General features: G+C 44.0%; 1 long non-coding RNA gene and 1 other non-coding gene across 2 annotated transcripts in view; one reads left to right on the forward strand and one right to left on the reverse strand.

Moving 5' to 3' along the window:
• LOC116524231 overlaps positions 1 to 20,294 on the reverse strand; it is a 24,484-nt gene extending 4,190 nt beyond the window's left edge. Inside the window, exons 1-2 of the long non-coding RNA XR_004257226.1 lie at positions 20,284 to 20,294; positions 20,008 to 20,017 (exon numbers count right to left, since the gene is read on the reverse strand). This is a non-coding gene — a long non-coding RNA (uncharacterized LOC116524231). The remainder of the gene's footprint in view (positions 1 to 20,007; positions 20,018 to 20,283) is intronic.
• On the forward strand, positions 7,117 to 7,209 carry TRNAI-UAU. Its single transcript is given in 2 exon segments — positions 7,117 to 7,154; positions 7,174 to 7,209. It is a non-coding gene; the product is annotated as a tRNA-Ile (tRNA).
• Positions 20,295 to 20,508: the final 214 nt, after the last annotated feature.

Genomic DNA, 20,508 nt, shown 5'->3' on the forward strand with positions numbered 1-20,508 from the left:
TTTAAAAAAAAAAAAAAAAAAAAAAAACAACAACCAAACCAAACCAAAACAAAACAACACAAAAATTAGCTGGGCGTGGTGGCATGTGTTTGTAATCCCAGCTACTCGGGAGGCTGAGGCAGGAGACTCACTTGAACCTGGGAGGCAGACATTGCAGTGAGCTGAGATTGCGCTACTGCACTGCAGCCTGGGCAACAGAGTGAGACTCTGTCTCAAAGAAAAGAAAAGAAAAAAACAACAATAGAATTGTGGTGATGGTTGCATAACATTGTGAATGTGCTAAATGCCACTGAATTGTACAATTTAAAAACAGTCAGTTTTATGTGTAATTTACCACAATAAAAATGTTAAAAACAAAGAAATTATACATAAACATACCTTATGACCCAGCAATTCCATTTCTATATTTATCCAAGAGAAATAAAAATAAAAATACGTGCACACGTATGTTCCTAGCAGCTTGTAATAGCCCCACAAGGAAAGAGCCTAGGATGTCCATCGGTAGGAGGGTGGCTCAGCCAACTGTGGTAGACATGATCAATGGACAGCTATGGAAGTCACTCGACCAGTTCGTTGAGCAGAAACATGAATGTAGGTTGTTTTACTCCAGTTCCTTGTCTTTCTTCAGCCCCACAAGGTGGACTTTCCTACTTGCCCCAAAATTTTGACCTAAGGAACATCTTGAGTGTTACTGAAACTCTTTCCTCCTCTCACAGGAAAGTTCCCATCATCATCTATGCTGTGGCCTCCAAGACTTTTATCTGGTCCAATAGGTTTGGGACCATCCCTTGCCAGGATTGACAGAGGAACCGTCCCCATTCCTCAGCAGTGGGGAATCTAGGCACGGGGACACCCAGCATGCCTGGGTCATGGTTTTCACCTCTCTAGGGGTTATAGTTCTAACTGGTCTTTCCCATATTTCAAGTTGGAACGCTTTGGCCACCATCACACAGGCTTCTGTGTGCCTGACCAAAGCCTCTCTTGTGGGTGACCCCGAGCGGCACAGTTTTGGTTAAGGCCAGGCACACTCAGTGTTCTCCAGGTGGCAAAATGAGCCATCTACTCTGTATAGTTTGAGGGCATGGACTCTTCAGTCGCACAATCTGTATTTGAATCTTAGCTTTACCATGTGCTTTGGTAAACTGCACAACCTCACTGTGCTGCACGTTCGTCATTGGTAAAAGGAAATGAGAATGCCACTTGCTTCATGGGATTGCTGTGAGGATGAAATTGCTTCATAGGGTGTCAAGTTCTTGGAGCGGTGCCTAGCACATGGTAAGCACTATGTAAGTGTGTTATTTTTACCCACCAACCACCATGTTCTCCATGTTCTTTGAAGGATATTGTTCTCCAACAAGTGAAAAGAAATAATTAGTGCATCCTGTGTCAGTCAGGATTCTGACACACCAGTAGTTTCAACAGGGAAAATTTGATGTAAAAAATTATGAACTACTAAAGGAGGGTTCATTACTAAGAAGGGTAAGTGGAACTCTAGATAATTCAGGAATAACAAAGGGAGCAGTCACTACCTCTGCGGCTGCCAAAGGGAACCCAAGGAAACAACAAACTCTCCCTCCCCGCCAAGGCTGAGATTCAGAGCTCTCTGGTGAGGGTGGAGCCGGGGCCTGTGGATGGTGGAGGAGTTTGCTGAGTTGCTGCAGGCTGAGGATGGCAAGCAGGAGACTTTGCTGGGTGCTGGCAAAATCTCACTGGGAAGCCGCCCACTGGCAGCTGTGCTGTAGGAACCAAAAGAAAGGCAGTGAGCTAGGAAGAGAAGTCCCTTCAGTGTTCCTCTAGCACTTTCTACTGACAAGATCTAACAGTGGCACCAGCTGACAGAAGACAAATACTTTCAGGGTCCAGCTCCAGGATCACAAAGCAGGGCCAAGAAGGGCGAATTTGGAGCACAGCAGCATCAAATGCACTGGTACACACCCCATTGATGTTCTCATAGAGACATTTCACAAGGAGTTTTCCCTAATTATGGTTTATATATCTAGAGTAAGACAAAAGGGAGCTAGGATTAGGGTGACTCTATGTTGCAGATTGTCCGGCACAGCACAATTCATGCTTGTTGGTCCAGTATTATTAATAGTGCTCCTTTTGACTCTCAGAAATGTCCCTGTTTGGAGGATACATTATGTGGTCAATCACACTATCTACAGATGCATCTGCTTCCATCAAACTAACCTTCCCACTGCTAGTAGCTAGAAATTTTGTAAATACCCCACCCTACCCCAATCTGTCTGAATGCAGCAATGAGTTACCAAGGCAGCCTAGGGGGTAAGGGGCCAAGATTTCATGGAGAAGAGGACTGCATTCAGGTAAGCACAGCACCCTGAGCTGCTGTCCTCCTTGAAGTGTTTGTGACAGAAACCATGAAGCTGAAAAGGTGAGTAGAAAGCAATGGCTCTCCAGAGGAACATATGATTAAAAATACATCGAGTCCTCCATAGAAGCGATCTTAATGAGTATAAAATACAATTGTAAGTGATATGAAAGGACTGTGTCATAGTTAAAAAGGTAGGTTTTGTTTTCTTAATGGTACACAAAATAATAGCGCATTTTACAGTTTAAGGTGTTTTAGATTTGATGAAATGTGGCATATTTGTTCACAAGTATGGGTATATCTGTAAGAGAGAATCCTATAGAAACTGCTGGGTCAAAAGATACATGCTTTTACAACACTGACAGATTCTGCTAAACTGTCTTAAAAACAAAACCAGCTGAAGGCTATCAATTCCCCCTCACTCTCCTCGACACTGGACGTTACCAATCTTTAAAATTTTTTTCATCTAACAGGCTTTCACCGCTTCTTCATTTCGGAGTCAATCTGGATAATCAGATGGGATCCCTCAGATTCTCATCTGTTCCACTCTATGTGTAAATGGTTCAAATCTGCATCACACTTCTCTAAAGCGTGGGCCTTGGGACCTATACATCTTTCTCCTCCTAAGGGAAAATAAAGGGTCATTTTCCCTGGTGGTGCTGGTAAGCATCACAGACTGTCAGGACAGTAGGGGACCTCAGACACTGCCAGACAGGGGGTTCTGAAAGGCATTCAGGAAGGTCCACACTGTTGCACGTGGCAGTGGAGTCTTTTACATTTCCATTTGGAAAAATAACAATTAAAATAATCCTTTAGGATCCCCTGATACCCATTAAAATGGAATTACTTTGGAAGCCTCTGAATGTGTGTTCACTAGTACACGAAGCATTGATTCCTTTAACACCAGATATGCGTTCACATGACAGCTGCTTGGGTGGCTTCTCATGTGGGCTTTGACTACTCTACAGCAATATTTTTAAAAGTCATATGCCGCTTAACATATACCCATAATAAAATGCTGGTTAAAAATAGAAAATATAAAACATTTGCTGGGATAAAGTAAATGAGGACCATAAAATGATAATTCTACACTTTTGAACCAAGACGATTTTCATTCACTAGACCTACAAATTGCATTCAGCCAAGCAAATTATATGGCTCATCACAATGTCTCTTGTACATCTGAAACCAAAGTCATAAAGAGAAAATATAGTGACCATTAGATCTGATTTGGCCTCTTGTTATTAGAAATGAAGACCAGCCGAACCCACATCATGCCATTTGCAGAATGTCACTTGCATACAGCAGTCTGAACCCTTCTGTTTTATCTCATCATTTAGACATAAAAAAATGAAAGTAATAAAAATAAACCAGGTTTTAAAAAAAATGCAAAAGGCATAAATCCCAAACATTCATTTAGGAAGGCAGTTTTTGTCTATTTTTGATGGTACAATGAGTCATTAAGTTTCATACATTTTAATATACATTTGTCCCAATACCAGATATATGTTATTTTAAAAGATATTTGTTAACAAAGCATGCTTTCCCCTTACATAATTACTTTAAAGTAAACATTCTGCATTACTTGAAAAACGTGAAAAGCTTGAAACTAGTCTTTTAATAATATAGCTATTACTGCTATATTTATTTATTTATTGAGACAGGGTCTCTGTCGCCCAGGCTGAAAGGTAGTGGTGTGATCTCAGCTCACTGCAACCCACACGAGGTTTTGCCATGTTGGCCAGGCTGGTCTCAGACTCCTGGCTTCAAGTGATCCACCTGCCTCAGTCTCCCAAAGTGCTGGGATTACAGGCATGAGCCAAAGCTCCTGGGTGATAATACTGTTTTAAAGTTATATATGGATCTAAAATAAGTTTTCTTTAACAATCTCTTCTCTATTACACATCATACACAAATTATTGCATGGTAAAATAATTTTGAGGTGTTGGGAAGAGTCTACACGGTAAAAGGGGTCCTCCACCAGTCAAGTCAGGCTGGAGAGCTCTTAACTGGTCTAGATTCTTCCATTTATAGGTGAGGAAACTGAGGTCCGGAGAGAGTAAAAGACTATTACGGTCTCTTACAAACTTAAGAGGACCACAGCAAAGACTCCTAGTTCATTGTTCTTTAGAGACAGTCTGGGTAAGGTTAAGTGCCCTTCAGGTCCCAGGAGACTTTTCCTTGCAGGAAAAGATTTCCAGCAGCAGAGGCTCTGACCCCGCCCCCCTCAGCAGGTATAGCCTTACCCGCACTAGGCTCCTCCTTAGAGCACCAATATTCTTGTGGCTTAAGCAATTTAGGTTCCCTTTATGAGGTGCTGCCTTCCCCTTGAATACAGTCGGGAATCAGTCAATATCTGTGGAACCAATAAAGGAGTAGATCCATGAATGGGGCTAGTGAGAAGGGACCACCGAGGGTCAACTCTGCTGCTCATGGTTCACCAGGTGGGCTCTGTTTGAGAGACTCAGTAGGGAGGAATGGCAGATTCTGCAAATGCTATGGGATTTAAGAAGACTCTGTGTATGGGTCCACAATTTCCTTGTTTACCAGGAATTAACCCCTTTCAATTTAGGGGAAAAAAAATCATCCCCACCCTGCACAAACCACAAACTGCATTTACCTTTTCATCCTGTTCCAGCTTCCAGGAAGCACTTATTTAACAGATCACTATCTGTTGTCCTTGATTTACCCTGGCCTCACCCACAAAGCCTCCAAGGAGCCCTAACTAATCCTGGCACGCTGTAAAGAGCCCTGCACCCACCACCTGCATGGTGCAGGATGGGATCTTGCCGGGTGTTGACCATCCCTATTCTGAGCTCCTGAGTCTCCACGTGTGTCTCTTGGCTTACAAAACCATCTGGAAACAGCGTTCCAGGCTGATAAGCTGACAAAACCATCTGGAAACAGCCTCCCCTGACTTCTTTCTTGGGAGACCTTCCTAAAAACTCCTTCAGGAGGCCCCTGCCTTACATAGAATCTTTTGCTACTTCCTCATGGTCCATCTGATCACTTTAACTCTTCTGCTCCAGTTTCAAGGCCTTCTACAGTCCGATACGATCCCAGTGCTTGACATCTGTCACCTAACACAACCTATTACTGAGAGTGTAATCACCCTCAAGGTGATTACACAAATGACTTTCATTCTGTCCAATGCCTGCTCATGCAGTTTCCCCCATTATTGCCATAATCATTCTGTTGTTTGCTTGGCTGGCTCTCCTAGGAGAATGGAGGTCACCAAACAGGTGACCAATATGCCAGCAGGTGCTCAGAGACCATCAAGATGAGTGAGACAAGCCTGAAGGAAGAGACAGGGGGTGGTGGGCACTCTGGAAGTGGCTGCTAGCTTCCCTGGAGGACCAGGTTCATGGCAGGCTTATCAATTAGGTACAACAGGCACAGTGCCTAGGCCAGTAAAAATATTTAAATGTTAATTTCTTTTGAAATGAGAGAAAACAAATACAGTAATAACAAATGAAAAAATAGTAATAACGAATATAACAATAAATTCAGCTTGAATTACATTCATTTTTTATATCATCGCAGTGGTAAAATATAATTTTTCAAAAGTTTTTCTTTGTTTTTGAGACGGAGTCTGGCTGTTGTTGCCCATGCTGGAGTGCAGTGGTGATGTCGGCGCACTGCAACCTCCGCCTCCCAGGTTCAAGAGATTTTCCTGCCTCAACCTCCAGAGTAGCTGGGATTACAGGCACCCACCCCCACGCCCGGCTAATTTTTGTAGTTTTAGTAGAGATGGGGGGGATTTCACCATGTTGGCCAGGCTGGTCTCGAACTCCTTCCCACAGGTGATCTGTACCCCCCCCCCGCCCCCCCCCCCCCCCCACCCCAAGTGCGGGCCCAGGGGCCCGCCCTGGTTTTTTTTTTTTTTTTTTTTTTTTTAAATGGAGGACAGTCGCCCACAAAGACAAAAGGTGCCTACGACCCAGGACAGTCATAATTCAGCCCTGGGTGCAGTGTTTAGATTTTGTTTTTAAATGTATTTCAGATAATTGTATGCGAGCTCCTGATTTAAAATACTGAAAATTAGTTTTAACATCAAACATTTTGTGGCCAAACAAAACACGCAGTGTTTGGACTGCAACTTCTCCAAAGCCCGGGCTATCTCCGCGTGGGGTGGCCTGGCCGGGTTTCGGGGTCCAGCCTCCTGCCTGGGATGCCCGAGCGCCGCGGGAACCTCGCGAGCCGGACTAGGCACCAAGCCACAGCCTCGCGCCTCCCCCGGCCCCGCCAGGCGGGGGCGCCCCCTGACAGCACCCACTGGGGGTCTCGGGACGCGCTCCTTCTGGGGGCCCCGCGGGGAGTCGGGTCGGGCCTCCCCGGGGCCCGGGAGCAAGACTGCCAGGCTCAGTCTCAGCCCCACCCCCGGCCCGCGTCACCACCGCGGCGAGGCCCGCCTGCCACTCCCCGGGCCTGGGCCCTGCCCCTCGCGGGCCGGCTCCTGGACGCGAAGCCCATAGAGGGGGTTCCGGCCGCAGGCGCCGGGGCCGCTCCTACGGCGAGGCCCGGGGTTGCGCGCTGCGCTCTTTGCAGGGACCCCGTGGCCCTCCCGTCACGGCCATGCTAGGCGGCCCCTCCATCCCCGAGGGCGACACTCGCAGGCTTCCCAAGGCTCGCTCCGCCGAGGTACAGCCGAGCCCCGGCCGACAATCCGGCGCGAAGTCGCAGAAGCCTCGGGCCTGGGCTCGCGCCGCGAACGCGCATGCTCCGCCGCAGGCCGCCGCGGGCGCTAGTGTGCCCTGATAGAGCCATCGCGAGGCCGGCTGAGCGGAGCTCCAGTGGCGCAATCGGTTAGCGCGCGGTACTTATACGGCAGTACAAGCGGAGCAATGCCGAGGTTGTGAGTTCGAGCCTCACCTGGAGCACGACCCTTTTGGATGTCTACTACCCCTTTTGCGTATCTCCTTGCCTGAAGGAGTGAGTCTCTCTTTAGTCTTCTCAGTTCTCGTCTCTAACTGCTTGCCGCACGTCTCCGTTGGCAGCAAGCAGGAAGCGGCTCAAAGTGAATTCTGGCCCCTTTTCCCCGCTACTTGTTGCCACCGCGAGGCATCCAGCCCCTACAAGCCGAACATCCACCGACTGCGCCCTCCTAAGTGCTGTGCTTAGGCGAGACCTGTAACGTCACGCCGTCCCAGACCACAGGACGACGGATGGAGGTGGCGAGGCACTGCACTGTGGCGTGGTCCCTAGCTGGCCGTGGGGGTCGAATATTCTGGTCACTTCACTCTACACGGCGAGCCCGAGCTCCCTGTGCTGAGATGAGGCCCAGGGCGCTGCCCCGGCCTCGGGCGGGGCCCAAGCACCGCCGACCACTCCCAGGCGTTGGGGCCCGAGGCCCAGCGCGGGGCGCCAGGGGAGCTGTGGGGAGATCGGGGACGGCTGTTTTCCGCCCTTGTAACTCGTGATGAGTTCTCCCCCCTCGCTTCTGTCTGCAGAGACCGCTAGACTGCGGGCCCTTCTCAACCCAAGCTCCCTGCTGTCCCTGGGCAGATTTGCAGTTTGTGGAATGTGCTCGGAGCGTTCCCCTCTCCATCCTGTGCCCCTTCTCATAGAAGCACGCGACAAATCCTGGTTCAGAAGTCCTCCCAGGTGTGGGAAATCAAGCCAAGTGGTGGGCGGATGTGCCCTGCCCCACATCCCAGGGGGGTGGGCAAAGCGGGTACAGGCTGAGTTAAGGGGTGAGAAGCCTCCTGGAGGTGTTCTTTCAAAGGAGAGATTTTCAGCTGTTTTCATGTACTGGATCGTTGCTAGATTGTGGGTGGAAATACTACCCCGCGAGGGGTGAAAAGCAAGACCGAGAACGTTCAGAGAAGTGGATGGAGGGCGGAGCTCTCGTCTGTCTCCTCCGCTAGCCCAGGCTTCGGTTGCTGTCACTCACCCAGCCCCAGATGCAGAACGGGAGCCCTGTTCCAACTGGCCTGTGGGAAGGGCCGCCCACTAGCCCTTGTCTCGGCGCCGGGTTCCTCGCCAACCCCAGGGAGGTCGCCTCCTGCTCACAGACACCCTCAGCGGCATTGGGTGGATCCCCTGTAGAAATAAATGCAGCCCAGGCTCGAAAACAAATGAAATCTCTATCCATTAAAAAAGAATAATAATTAAAAAAAAATATATAGGTGCGGTGGCTCACGCCTGTAATCCCAGCTCTTTGGGAGGCCGAGGTGGGCAGATTTTTATCACCCAGGAGTTTAAAAACAGCCTGGCCAACGGGGCGAAACCCCGTCTCTACTAAAAATACGAGGTATGTGGTGGCACATACCTGTAATCCCAGCTACTCAGGAGGCTGAGGTGGGAGCATCTCTTGAACTCGAGAGGCGGAGGTTGTAGTGAGCTGAGATGGCAACATGGCACCCCAGTCTGGGCCAGACCTGTCTCAACAAACAAACAAAAATTGCAGCCGAGCGGGGTGGCTCACCCCTGTAACCTCAGCACTTTGGCAGGCCAAGGCGGGGGCGATCACGAGGTCAGGAGTTCGAGAACAGCCTGGCCAACATAGGGAAACCCCATCTCTACTAAAAATACAAAAAACGTAGGCGGGCATGATGGTGTAATTCTGAGGCAGGAGAATCACTTGAACCCGGGAGGCGGAGGTTGTAGTGAGCCGAGATGGCGCCACCGCACTCTAGCCTGGGCGGCAAAACGAGACTCTGTCTAAAAAAAAAAAAAAAAGAAAAAAAGAAAAAAAACAACTTTCTTAAAAAACAAACAAACAAACTTTAATGGGATATAATCCCTATACCATACAACTCACCCATTTTAGAGTGTACAGTTCAATGGATTTTAGTATATTCACAGGTAAGTATAATCATCACCACAGTCAATTCTGAAACATTTTCATCACCTCAAGACTAGTTCTCACCCTCCCATCTTCCCATCCTGCTTCCCCACCAGCCCTAAGCAACCACAAATCCACTTCTTGTCTCGATAGATTTCCCTAGTCTGGACTGTCCTACGAATGGAATCATACAGCATGTGGTCTTTTGTAATAGGCTTTTTCTCTTACAGTGTTTTCAAGATTCATCCATATTGTACCATATATCACTGCTTCATTTCTTTTTATAATTGAATAATAGTCAATTATATGGATTCTTTCTATTTTTTGAATAACGGAGAAAGGGTTGGCATTTTCAAAAGGAAATTTGCCAAAAACTGCTTTGTAAGAGGAGATTAATTTTAAAACGTGCAAAGCAGAAAAGTGATCAGACTTGGTAAATGCAGGTTTCTTTTTTTTTCTTTTTTTTGAGACAGAGTCTAGCTCTGTACCCTAGGCTGGAGTGCAGTGGCATGATCTTGGCTCACTGCAGCCTCCGCCTGCTGGGTTTAAGCTATTCTCCTGCCTCAGCCTCCTGAGTAGCTGGGAGTGCAGGTGTGTGCCACAATGCCCAGCTAATGCCCAGCTAATTTTTTGTATTTTTAGTAGAGACGGGGTTTCACTGTGTTAGCCAGAATGATCTCAATCTCCTGACCTCATGATCTGCCTGCCTCGGCCTGCTGAAGTGCTAGGATTACAGGTGTGAGCCACCATGCCTGGCGGTAAGTGCAGGTTTCTAACCTTCACAGTTAACTCACTGACCACCAGGAGTTTGTTCGGTACTTCTCAGAGCTCAGCTCAAAGCAAGATCCCAAATAGACAACAGTAAATAAATGAGAGGTCGTTCTGCCATCCTCCTATCCACGGAGAAAGCCCTTCCACAAACCCCCAGCTCCTATTTGAAAACTGCTAACATCAGAATTTCAGTTCTTCTTAAGGCGGCCTATTCCATTTTCCGAGAACTCTTATGGTTAGAACACTCTTCAATATTGTTTCTGTCCCTGCTGGTTACTGCTGAAATGGCAGTGGCTTTGTGAACCATTTTTCTGGTAAGATGGTAGGGTAGGAAGGAAGCTAAACTAGTTGTCCTTTCCTTATTTAATTTAGAAATCTTCAGCTAAGAAATTATTGATTAAGCCATAAATAAACAAGTATACCGTGAGCCTATTTGTGGTCCGATGCCTTAAAGTGATGTTGATAGAATTTTTTAAGGTTGTGGTGGGTGATAAAAATCAAGTCAGGCAGGACATGGTGCACACGTGTAATTCCAACACTTTGGGAGGTTTAGACAGAAGGACTGCTTGAGCCCAGGAGTTCCAGACCAGCCTGGGCAACATGGTGAAACCCTGTCTCTACAAAAAAAACAAAAATTAACTCAGCGTGGCGAGGCACACCTGTAGTTTCAGCTACTCGGGAGGCTGAGGTGGGAGGATCACCTGAGCCCAAAGGTTGAGGCTGTAGTGAGCTGAGATTGCACCACTGCACTCCAGCCTGAGTGACCCTGTCTCAATTAAAAAAAAAAAAAAAATCAACTCAGAATAAGAGAGAATGTTTTAAAAACCACAAAGTATTATGACATTTTTATTAGCATCAGACCACTGGCTTAGGCCTAATGACACTCTGTAGTGACTTCAAGGAGGAAATGGGTAAGTATGAGGTGACCAAACTGGGAAGGAAGGTTGAAGTGACAGCTGAACAGCCCCAGGCCCCAGCAGGAGAGAAACCTGATGGAACCCAGGCTGACCTTAGCTTTGTAGAACGCTTGGATGAAGACAGGCTCATCAGAGCTGGGGCTGACACAGCCTGAAAGGAGTGCAGATTCGAATTTGGAGGAAGAGTGGAGCTAGTCCAGAGACAAATGTTTTTGACAAATGACAAGATGCAATTTTCACAGCGATAATTGTAAGTCTACGTTCAGTTCAAAGTGCCGTGTGTGGGGATGCCTGGCCTGACAGCTGTTTGCATGTGAAAGATCTGGGGATTTCAGATGTGAGCAACCTTGGTTGTGCCAGCAGTGTGACCCAACTGCTAAGAATGTCAACCGATTATTAATGCATGACTGTATAATGCATTACATGGTGTGGTGTCAGGGATCACGAAACAGCCATCTGTGGAACAAATCTAGCCTGCAGACAGATTTTGTTTGGCCTTCCAGCACTGATTTGCAAAGTGTTGACATTAAAAAAATCATTTGCCTACATACTGGGAGATTTCACAGAAATGTGGAGATTTTCAGTCTCTAATGAAAAGTCAGGGCTGGGCATGGTGGCTCATGCCTGTAATTCCAGCACTTTAAGAGGTGGATCACCTGAGGTCAGGAGTTCAAGACCAGCCTGGCCAACATGGTGAAGCCCCATCTCTACTAAAAATGCAAAAATTAGCGGGGCATGGTGGTGCATGCCTGTAGTCCCAGCTACTTGGGGGGCTGAGGCAGGAGAATCGCTTGAACCCTGGAGGCGGAGGTTGCAGTGAGCCGAGCTCAGGCCACTGTACTCCGACCTGAGAGACAGAATGAGAACTTGTCTCAAAAAAAAAAAAACAAAAAAAAGTCAGAAGCCCGGCCATCTGGGACCTTTATTCCTACCTGGCAAGACTGGCTGCCCATCTTGATATATATGTGGCTTTCGGTTTGCCACAGTCCTTGTCACTCTCCATTAATCTCCAGCTCAGTACCAGCTGCCATGACACTGGCGTGCTTTGCTGTTTTCTTTATTCCAGACTCATTTCAGTCATTCGTACCCTACAGATATTGAGTGTGTGGCCTCCACATGGGAAAGGGAAAGGAATCCTGTTGAACTCTCAGTAGGTCAGAACACAGCCAGAGGGTGTGATTTGCAGAAACAAGCTCATTTAAAATTCAACAAAACAAAACCAAAGTCCAATTCTTTATTGCGGAAAATTTCAAACATACACAAAAGTAGAGAGAATAGTACAGTTAACCCCCATGCTTCCACCTTAAAGAACTGTCAACATGGTTTCATCCATATCCTTTGCACAACATTCACCCCTTACCCCTGGAATATTTTAAAGGCAATCCCAGATACGGTTTAATTTAACCTGTCAACACTTCAGCGTATATACCCAACAGGTAATCACTTTTTAAAAACAGCATAACCATAGTATCATCATCACACCCAACAAGAGTAATCATAATTACTTAGCTTCATCTCATACCTCATCTGCATTCAAGTTTCTATCCTTGTCGCTGAAGAGTATTTTCCCAGTTGTTTTGTTTGAATCAAGAGCCAAACATGAGCCATACTTGGCATTTGATTGGTGTACCTTTTAAGTCTCTTTTAATCTATTCTAATGCCCTCTCTTTCCACCCTCTTTTATGACATTTCTTTGTTGACCTTTAGAATTTCCCACAGAGTTTGGCTAATTGCATGCCCAAGATCTTCGATCCCTCATGGCAATTAGATCTAGAAGCTTTATAATATTCAGATTATTTTTCACCCAAAATACATTCTAGGTGGTACTGTGTGCTACTGCATCACAACAGAAAGTACATAACGTCTGGCTGTCCCACATTTAGAACTATTACTTTTGATTGATGATATCAGCATGGTCAGTCGAATCCATCCATTATAAAATCCTTCATCAGCCTCTCATCCTTCATCAGCATGCTCCGCTGAATCCTTCCATTATAGAATCCTTCACCGGCCTCTAGCCTAATGTTTTAGCCGCCATTCATTATCTTGGTCTGAACCTATTATTTTTATCGAGGATTCTCCAATGGTGCTTTTCTAATTCTATTATTCCTTCTGTATTTATGACTATGGAAGCACAATTCACATAAGACTGGATAATTGCTTGATTCTTTATCTTTTCCACCAGTCTTTATAATAATGAGTTGATTCCCTCATAATTTTTTTTCCTTTGAGACAGAGTCTCACTCTGTCACCCAGGCTGGTGTGCAATGGTGTGATCTTGGCTCACTGCAACCTACGCCTCCTGGGTTCAAGAGATTCTCCTGCCTCAGCCTCCTGAATAGCTGGGACTATGGGCATGTGCCACTATGCCCAGCTAATTTTTGTATTTTTAGTAGAGACGGGTTTTCACCATGTTGGCCAGGCTGTTCTCGAACTCCTGACCTTGTGATCTGCACGCCTCTGCCTCCCAAAGTGCTGGAATTACAGGTGTAAGCCACCACATTCGGCATTCCCTAGTAATTTCTAAGGATAACCAATTAGTTTTAAAAGCTTTTTTGCATTGTAGTTTATGTACAGTGAACTGCATTAGTAATGCTGAGTAGCTTTTCCTATGCTTATTAGACATTAATATATCCTCTTTGGTGAAGTATTTGTCCTTTTTGTTTGTTTGTTTTTGAGACAGGGTCTTGTTCTGTCCCCCAGACTGGAGTGCAGTGAAGTAATATCACAGCCTCAAACTCCTAGATTCAAGCAATCCTCCTGCCTCAGCCTCCCCAGTAACTGGGACTGTAGGTGCGAGCCACTACGTCTGGTGTCTGTCTGCTTTTTATTGTTTCTCTTTTAATTATTGAGTTGTAGAGATTTTCTGTATAATCTAGATATAGTTCCCTTGTTGGATATATGATATATATATTTTTTTTGAGAAAGAGTCTCTCTCTGTCACCCAGGCTGGAGTGCAGTGGTGTGATCTCAGCGCACTGCAATCTCCGCTTCCCAGGTTCAAGCGGTTCTCCTGCCTCAGCCTCTGGAGTAGCTGGGGCTATGGGTGCACACCATCATACCAAGTTAATTTTTGTATTTTTAGTAGAGACAAGGTTTGCCATATTGCATATTTTTTAAGGCTTTTTCAGTGGACAGTAATGTAAAATGAACAGTTTTTAAAAAGAGGAAAATCAAGCCCGAGTTTATGGTGATATTTCCAATTCAAATTTAAGATTTCAAAATTCATACCCTTTACTTATATATATGGGTCTCTTTTCTCTTGCCCAGAACATATTAGTTCTTTACAACTTTTACATAATGACTTAGCTACCTATTTTCTTTATTCTGCCACACACACACACACACACACACAATATTTTCAAAATAATAATACCGATATTTCTTACGATAAGATTATGAAACGTGCCGGGCGCAGTGGCTCAAGCCTGTAATCCCAGCACTTTGGGAGGCCGAGGCGGGTGGATCACGAGGTCAAGAGATCGAGACCATCCTGGTCAACATGGTGAAACCCCGTCTCCACTAAAAATACAAAAAATTAGCTGGGCATGGTGGCACGTGCCTGTAATCCCAGCTACTCAGGAGGCTGAGGCAGGAGAATTGCCTGAACCCAGGAGGCGGAGGTTGCGGTGAGCCGAGATCGCACCATTGCACTCCAGCCTGGGTAACAAGAGCGAAACTCCGTCTCAAAAAAAAAAAAAAAAAAAAAAAAAAGATTATGAAACGTAATTTAAGACTTCTTTGTGAAAATTTTTGTCTTTAGATGTATTCAAATTACAGTATTCAGGATACTGTGTTTTGAAGTCAAACTAATTTTTCTGTGAATGGCAACTTGGTAGACAGTGAATGCCATTTGAGTCAGTTCCTTTTACATACTGTACTTAGGGATTGCTTTTTTTCTTTTTTGGTTTATTTATTTAAAATATTTACATGCTTCCAAAGTCAAAACTATAAAACAAGAAGTCTAGCCTATATCCTTACCTGCAGAATCTCTTCCCTCCTCTGCACTGATAATTATTTTAAAATTACTTTCTGGGATTATTTTTTAAAAAGATAGCAAATAGACGCATACTTACTTTCCACTTCCTTTTTTTCTTATTAAAAAGCTGTGTTGCTCCCTATTGACTTCGCTAACAGTGTAGTTCTAAAGAGCATTTGAAAGTTGCAACTGAAAGTCTTCCTCACTCGATCGCAGTTGCACGGTACCGTACTTGGCTGCACCACCGTTTATCCAAGCGGTCCTCTCCTGATGAACATCTGGACTGTTTGCAGCCTCCTGGTTTTGTAGACCGTGCTGCAATCAAGAACTTTGTTCACACATAGTTTAGCAATTTTTGCTAGCCTATCTTTGGGATAGAAGTAGGATTGCTGGTGCAAGGGATCTGTATTTGTTTGTATTTGTATCTGTATCTATCTGTATCTCTATTTTTATCTAGATTTAGATCATCTATCTCTATAGATGTCTGCATAATTTTCCAGGTGTGTGAAATCACCTTTAAAGATGGTTTTTGCCAGGTGTGGTGGCTCATGCCTGTAATCCCAGCACTTTGGGGAGACTAAGGTGGGAGGATTGCTTGAGCTCAGGATGTGGAGGTTGCAGTGAGCTGTGATCGAAACACTGCCCTCCAGCCTGGGTGACAGAGTGAGACCCTGTCTGAAACAAAACAAAACAAATCATAAAGATGGTTTCTGATGCGATGATCCATGAGCGTGAGGGCTCTGGAATTCACATCCTAAGAGTGATGACTGAAGGGCTGGGGGACTAGCTGATGTTACATCAGTCATGCAAATATTTGCCGTCTGATTCCAGGGGAGACACCGTTGAATGCCTTTCCTGATAGACACCTACGAAGTGGGACTCCAGAGCCTTGGACACAAGGCGCAGCTGGTGGAAGATCTGAGCTTTCAGGAGTCCCCTGAAGAAAAGGTCAAGCTTGGAAAAAGCCAACGAGACTCCTCACCCAGCCCTGCCTGGTGCTTCTAGCCTTCGGACTTTATCCCCCAGCCTTTAGCTTCACCTCTTTCTGCTTTATCTTTAGTTTTATAACGTTTAAGGTCATTTTTGAAAATCATCTTTTTAATTTTAACTATTATTTTATTGTCCGAAGGTTTTTTATTCTTAAGCTTTTGAAAAGAAATTTAGTGCATGGGCATGGTGGCTCACATCTGTAATCCTAGCACTCTGGGAGGCCGAGGCAGGCAGATCACTTGAGGTCAGGAGTTTGAGACCAGCCTGGTCAACATGACGAAACCCCATATCTACTAAAAATACAAAAATTAGCCGGATGTGGTGGCGCATGTGCCTGTAGTCCCAGCTACTCTGGAAGCTGAGGCAGAAGAATCTCTCGAACCTGGGAGGTAGAGATTGCAGTGAGCTGCAATTGCACCACTGCATCCAGCCTGGGTGACAGAATGAGACTCTGCTTCAAAACAAAAACAAAAACCTCTTTTTACAATTTTTTTCCTTTGAGATTTAGTTTTATCTTTCCCATGGTATTGATGAAACTCTTTTGTTAATGAGTATATTCTTTCCCTTTGAAAGTCTCATTCTTCCTAGCCCTCTGTCCTTAGTCTTTTCACTTATTTCCTTTTAATCTTCTTTTTTTCTCTACATTTATTTTTATCTTATCTATTTTCTTCTTCTTTTTAACTTGAACTGTAAAACCGAATTACCTTTAATTGCCTGCGTTCTTCCTGCTGGTTGAGTGCCCCGCTGGGAGTACCAGCATGCAGCTGGGGGTAGAGTCTAAGCTCTGGGAAAGCCTGGTGGGGTGAGGAGCTTTGCTTCCTTATTTTGGTTCTCGGCCTTTCCCAACAAAGTCTTTGGCATGACGACTTCTGACCTTAGTGATCTAGGGGACGGATGCCCCTCCATTTCTTCTAATAATAGGTCATCCATGGTGACTACAGTTGAAACTCCAAGGAACGTGGATCCTGGAGAAGAGAAGACTGAGGAGGGAGTTCTGAGCTGCTTTCAAATATTTGTAAAAGAAGAAATAGTCATAGACAGGCTTGCCCTAGAGAAAAGAACATGAGCTTAGAACTAGAGCCCGTGGGTGATGACTACAAGGAGACAGACTTATTTTTAAAGTGGTTAGCACTATTGTGAAAAGGGATGGGTTGACTGGTGAAGTAGTGCCATTTCCCAGATTTAAAAGTGACTGAGACCCAGTGATTGAGGCTCAGGCCTGTGGCCCTAGCACTTTGGGAGGCTGAAGCTGGAGAATTGCTTGAGCTCAGGAGCTCCAGACCAGCCAGGGCAACATAGTGAGACCCTATCTCTACCAGGAAAAAAGTGGTGGAGCAGAAGGTGGGATATGGGAGAAGAGAGTCTTGCATTGGCTGGGAGGTTGCCTTGGGTAGTATGGACATTTAACAATATTGATCCTTCCAATCCATGAACGTGGAATATTTTTCCATTCTTTGGTGTCCTCTTCAATTTCTTGCATTAGTGTTTTATAGTTTTCATTATAGAGATTGCTCACTCCTTTGGTTAATTCCTAGGTATTTAATTTTATGTGTGGCTATTATAAATGGGATTACTTTAAAAATTTCTTTTTCACATTGTTCACTGTTGGCATACAGAAATGCTACTGAATTTTGTATGTTGATTTTGTATTCTGCAGATTTACTGAATTTTTTTTTATGAGTTCTAATAGTTTTCTTGTGGAGTCTTTAGGTTTTTCTAAATATAAGATCATATCATCTGCAAACAAGGATAATTTGACTTCTTTCTTTCCAGTTTGGATGCCCTTTATTTATTTCTCTTGCCTGATTGCTCTAGCTAGGACTTCCAGTACTGTGCTGAATAATAGTGGTGACAGTGGACATACTTGCCGTGTTCCAGATCTTACAGAAAAGAGTTTCAGTTTTTCCCCATTCAGTATGATACTAGCCATGTGTCTATCATATATGGCTTTTATTATGTTGAGGTGCGTTCCTTCTATTCCCGGTTTTTTGAGGGTTTTGATTATGAAGCGATGTTGAATTTTATCAAATGCTTTTTCAGCATCAGTTTAAATAATCATGTGGTTTTTATCTTTCCTTCTGCTGATATGATGTATCCCATGGATTGATTTCTGCATGTTGAATCATCCTTGCTTCTCAGTGATAAATCCCACTGGTTGTGATGAATTATCTTTCTAATGTGTTGTTGAATTCGGTTTGCTAGTATTTTGCTGAGGATTTTTGCATCAATATTCATCAGAGATACTGACCTGTAGTTTTCTCTTTTTGATGTGTCTTTTTCTGGGTTTGGTATCAGGGTAATACTTGCCTCATAGAATGAGTTTGGAAGTATTCCCCCCTCCTCTGTTTTTTGGAATAGTTTGAGTAGGATTGGTATTAGTCTTTTAAATGTTTGTTAGAATTCAGCAGTGAAGTCATCAAGTCCTGTGCTTTTCTTAACTGGGAGACTTTTTATTATGGCTTCAATCTCGTTAGTTGTTATTGATCTGTTCAGGTTTCGGATTTCTTCCTGGTTCAATCTTGGTAGGTTGTATGTAACTAGGAATTTGTCCATTTCTTCTAGATTTTCCAACTTAGTGGCATATAGTTGCTCATAGTAGCCACTAAATGACCCTTTGAATTTTTGTGGTATCAATTGTAATGTCTCTTTTAAATTTCTGATTTCATTTATTTGGATCTTCTCTCTTTTTTTCTTACTTAGTCTGGCTAAAGGTTTGTCAATTTTGTTTAACTTTTCAAAAAACAAACTTTCTGTTACATCGCTCTTTTGTGTTTTTTAAATTTCAATTTGATTTATTTCTGCTCTGATCTTTATATTTCTTTCTATGTATTAATTTTTGGTTTGTTTGCTTTCCTAGTTCTTTAAGATGCATTGTTAGATTATTTATTTGAAGTTTTTCCTCTTTTTTGATGTAGGCACATACAGCTATAAACTCCCCTGCTAGTACTACTTTTGCTGTATCCCATAGGTTTTGATATGCTGTGTTTCCATTATCATTTATTTCAAGAAAATTTTCAGTTTTCTTCTTAATTTCTTCATTGACTCACTGGTCATTCAGGGAACATATTGTTTAATTTCCATGTATTTGTATAGTTTCCAAAATTCCTCTTGTTATTAATTTCTAGTTTGATTCCATTGCGGTCAGAGAAGGTACTTGATGTTACTTCAATTTTTTGAATGTTTTAAGACTTGTTTTGTGACTTAGCATATAGTCTCTCCTTGAGAATGATCCATGTGCCGAGGAAAGTAATGTGTATTCTGCAGCTCTTGGACAAAATGTTCTGTAAATATCTGTTAGAGCCATTAGGTCTATAGTGCAGATAAAGTTTGATGTTTCTTTGTTGAGTTTTTGTCTGGAAGATCTGTTTAATGCTGAAAGTTGGGTGTTGAAGTCTCCAGCTGTTACTGTACTGGGGCCTCTCTCTCTAGCTCTAATAAGATTTCCTTTATATATATGGGTGTCCCAGTGTTGGGTACATACATATTTAAAATTGTTTTATCCTTTTGCTGAATTGACCCCTTTATCACTATATAATGACCTTCTTTGCCTCTTTTTACAGTTTTTGTCTTGAAATCTATTTTGTCTGATAAGTATACTGACTCCTGCTCTTTTTTGGTTTCCATTGGTATGAAATATCTTTTTCCATCCCTTTATTTTCAGTCTACGTGTGTCTTTACAGGTGAAGTGTGTTTTTTGTAGGTAACAGATCAATGTTTTTTTTTTTTTTTTTTTTTTTTTTCTATTGAGCCAGTCTGTGTCTTTTGATTGGACTATTTAGTTAATTTACATTCAATGTTATTATTGATAAGTAAGGACCTACCTCTGCCATTCTGTTACTTGTTTTCTCATTTTGTGGTCTTCTCTCTTCTTTCTTTCATTCATAACTTTTTTTAGTGAAGTGATTTTCTCTGGTGACATGATTTAGTTTTTTGCTTTTTATTTGTTTCTGGTAATTTTCAAATTTCTTAATGAGAATTTTATTTAGAAGGAATAGGCAGCATCCTTTCTACCTAAACCAAAAATTATTGTAATCTTTCAATCTGTTAAACTGGCCTGAAGATAAAGTCAGGGTGTCCTTCCCTGTGCTTTTGCACAGAGCCTGGCCCCTCCATCAGCACACTTCCATCTCCGCTTGGAGGACTCACAGGCAGCTCACAGTTAACATACTCAAAACACAACTTGTGCATTTTTTCTCTCCCAAACCTGCTCTTCCCCTAGTCCTTCCCATTCCACAAAAGTGACCCTTTCATTCATTCACCTGATTCTAACTGAAAAATTTGGGAGAGAGCTCTGGTCATACCCATCTAACCCCTCTTACATCTCATCCATCAGCAAGTCCTGTATCTTCCTCCAATCTGTTTCCTGAATCCTTGCCCTTCTGCTCCTCTGTAGTTTCTGTTATGTCCCGCTTAGACGATTGCAGGAGCCTCTTAACTGGCTTCCAACTTCCACTTCTCATCCCTCTTCAATCCTTCCTCTATACAGAAGCTCAAATTAACCTTTAATGACACAAGTCTGTTATTTCCTTGCTTGATGCCATCTATAGCTTGCTGCTGCATGCAGAAGAAATGCAAAGGCCTGCAGTGGTCCAGAAGGCCCCACATGTCTGCACTGGCTGCTGCCCACCTTGGCAGCCTCAGCTGCCATCACTCTGACCCAGCTCGCTATGCTTCAGCTGCTCTTGTCTTCCTAGTCCTTGTTTCTGCCTTGGGTCTTCTGCAATGGCCATTCCTC

This window comes from Sapajus apella, unplaced genomic scaffold, assembly GCF_009761245.1.
Source record: "Sapajus apella isolate SASKATOON/1434 unplaced genomic scaffold, GSC_monkey_1.0 scaffold44, whole genome shotgun sequence".
Classification (NCBI taxonomy): Eukaryota; Metazoa; Chordata; class Mammalia; order Primates; family Cebidae; genus Sapajus; species Sapajus apella.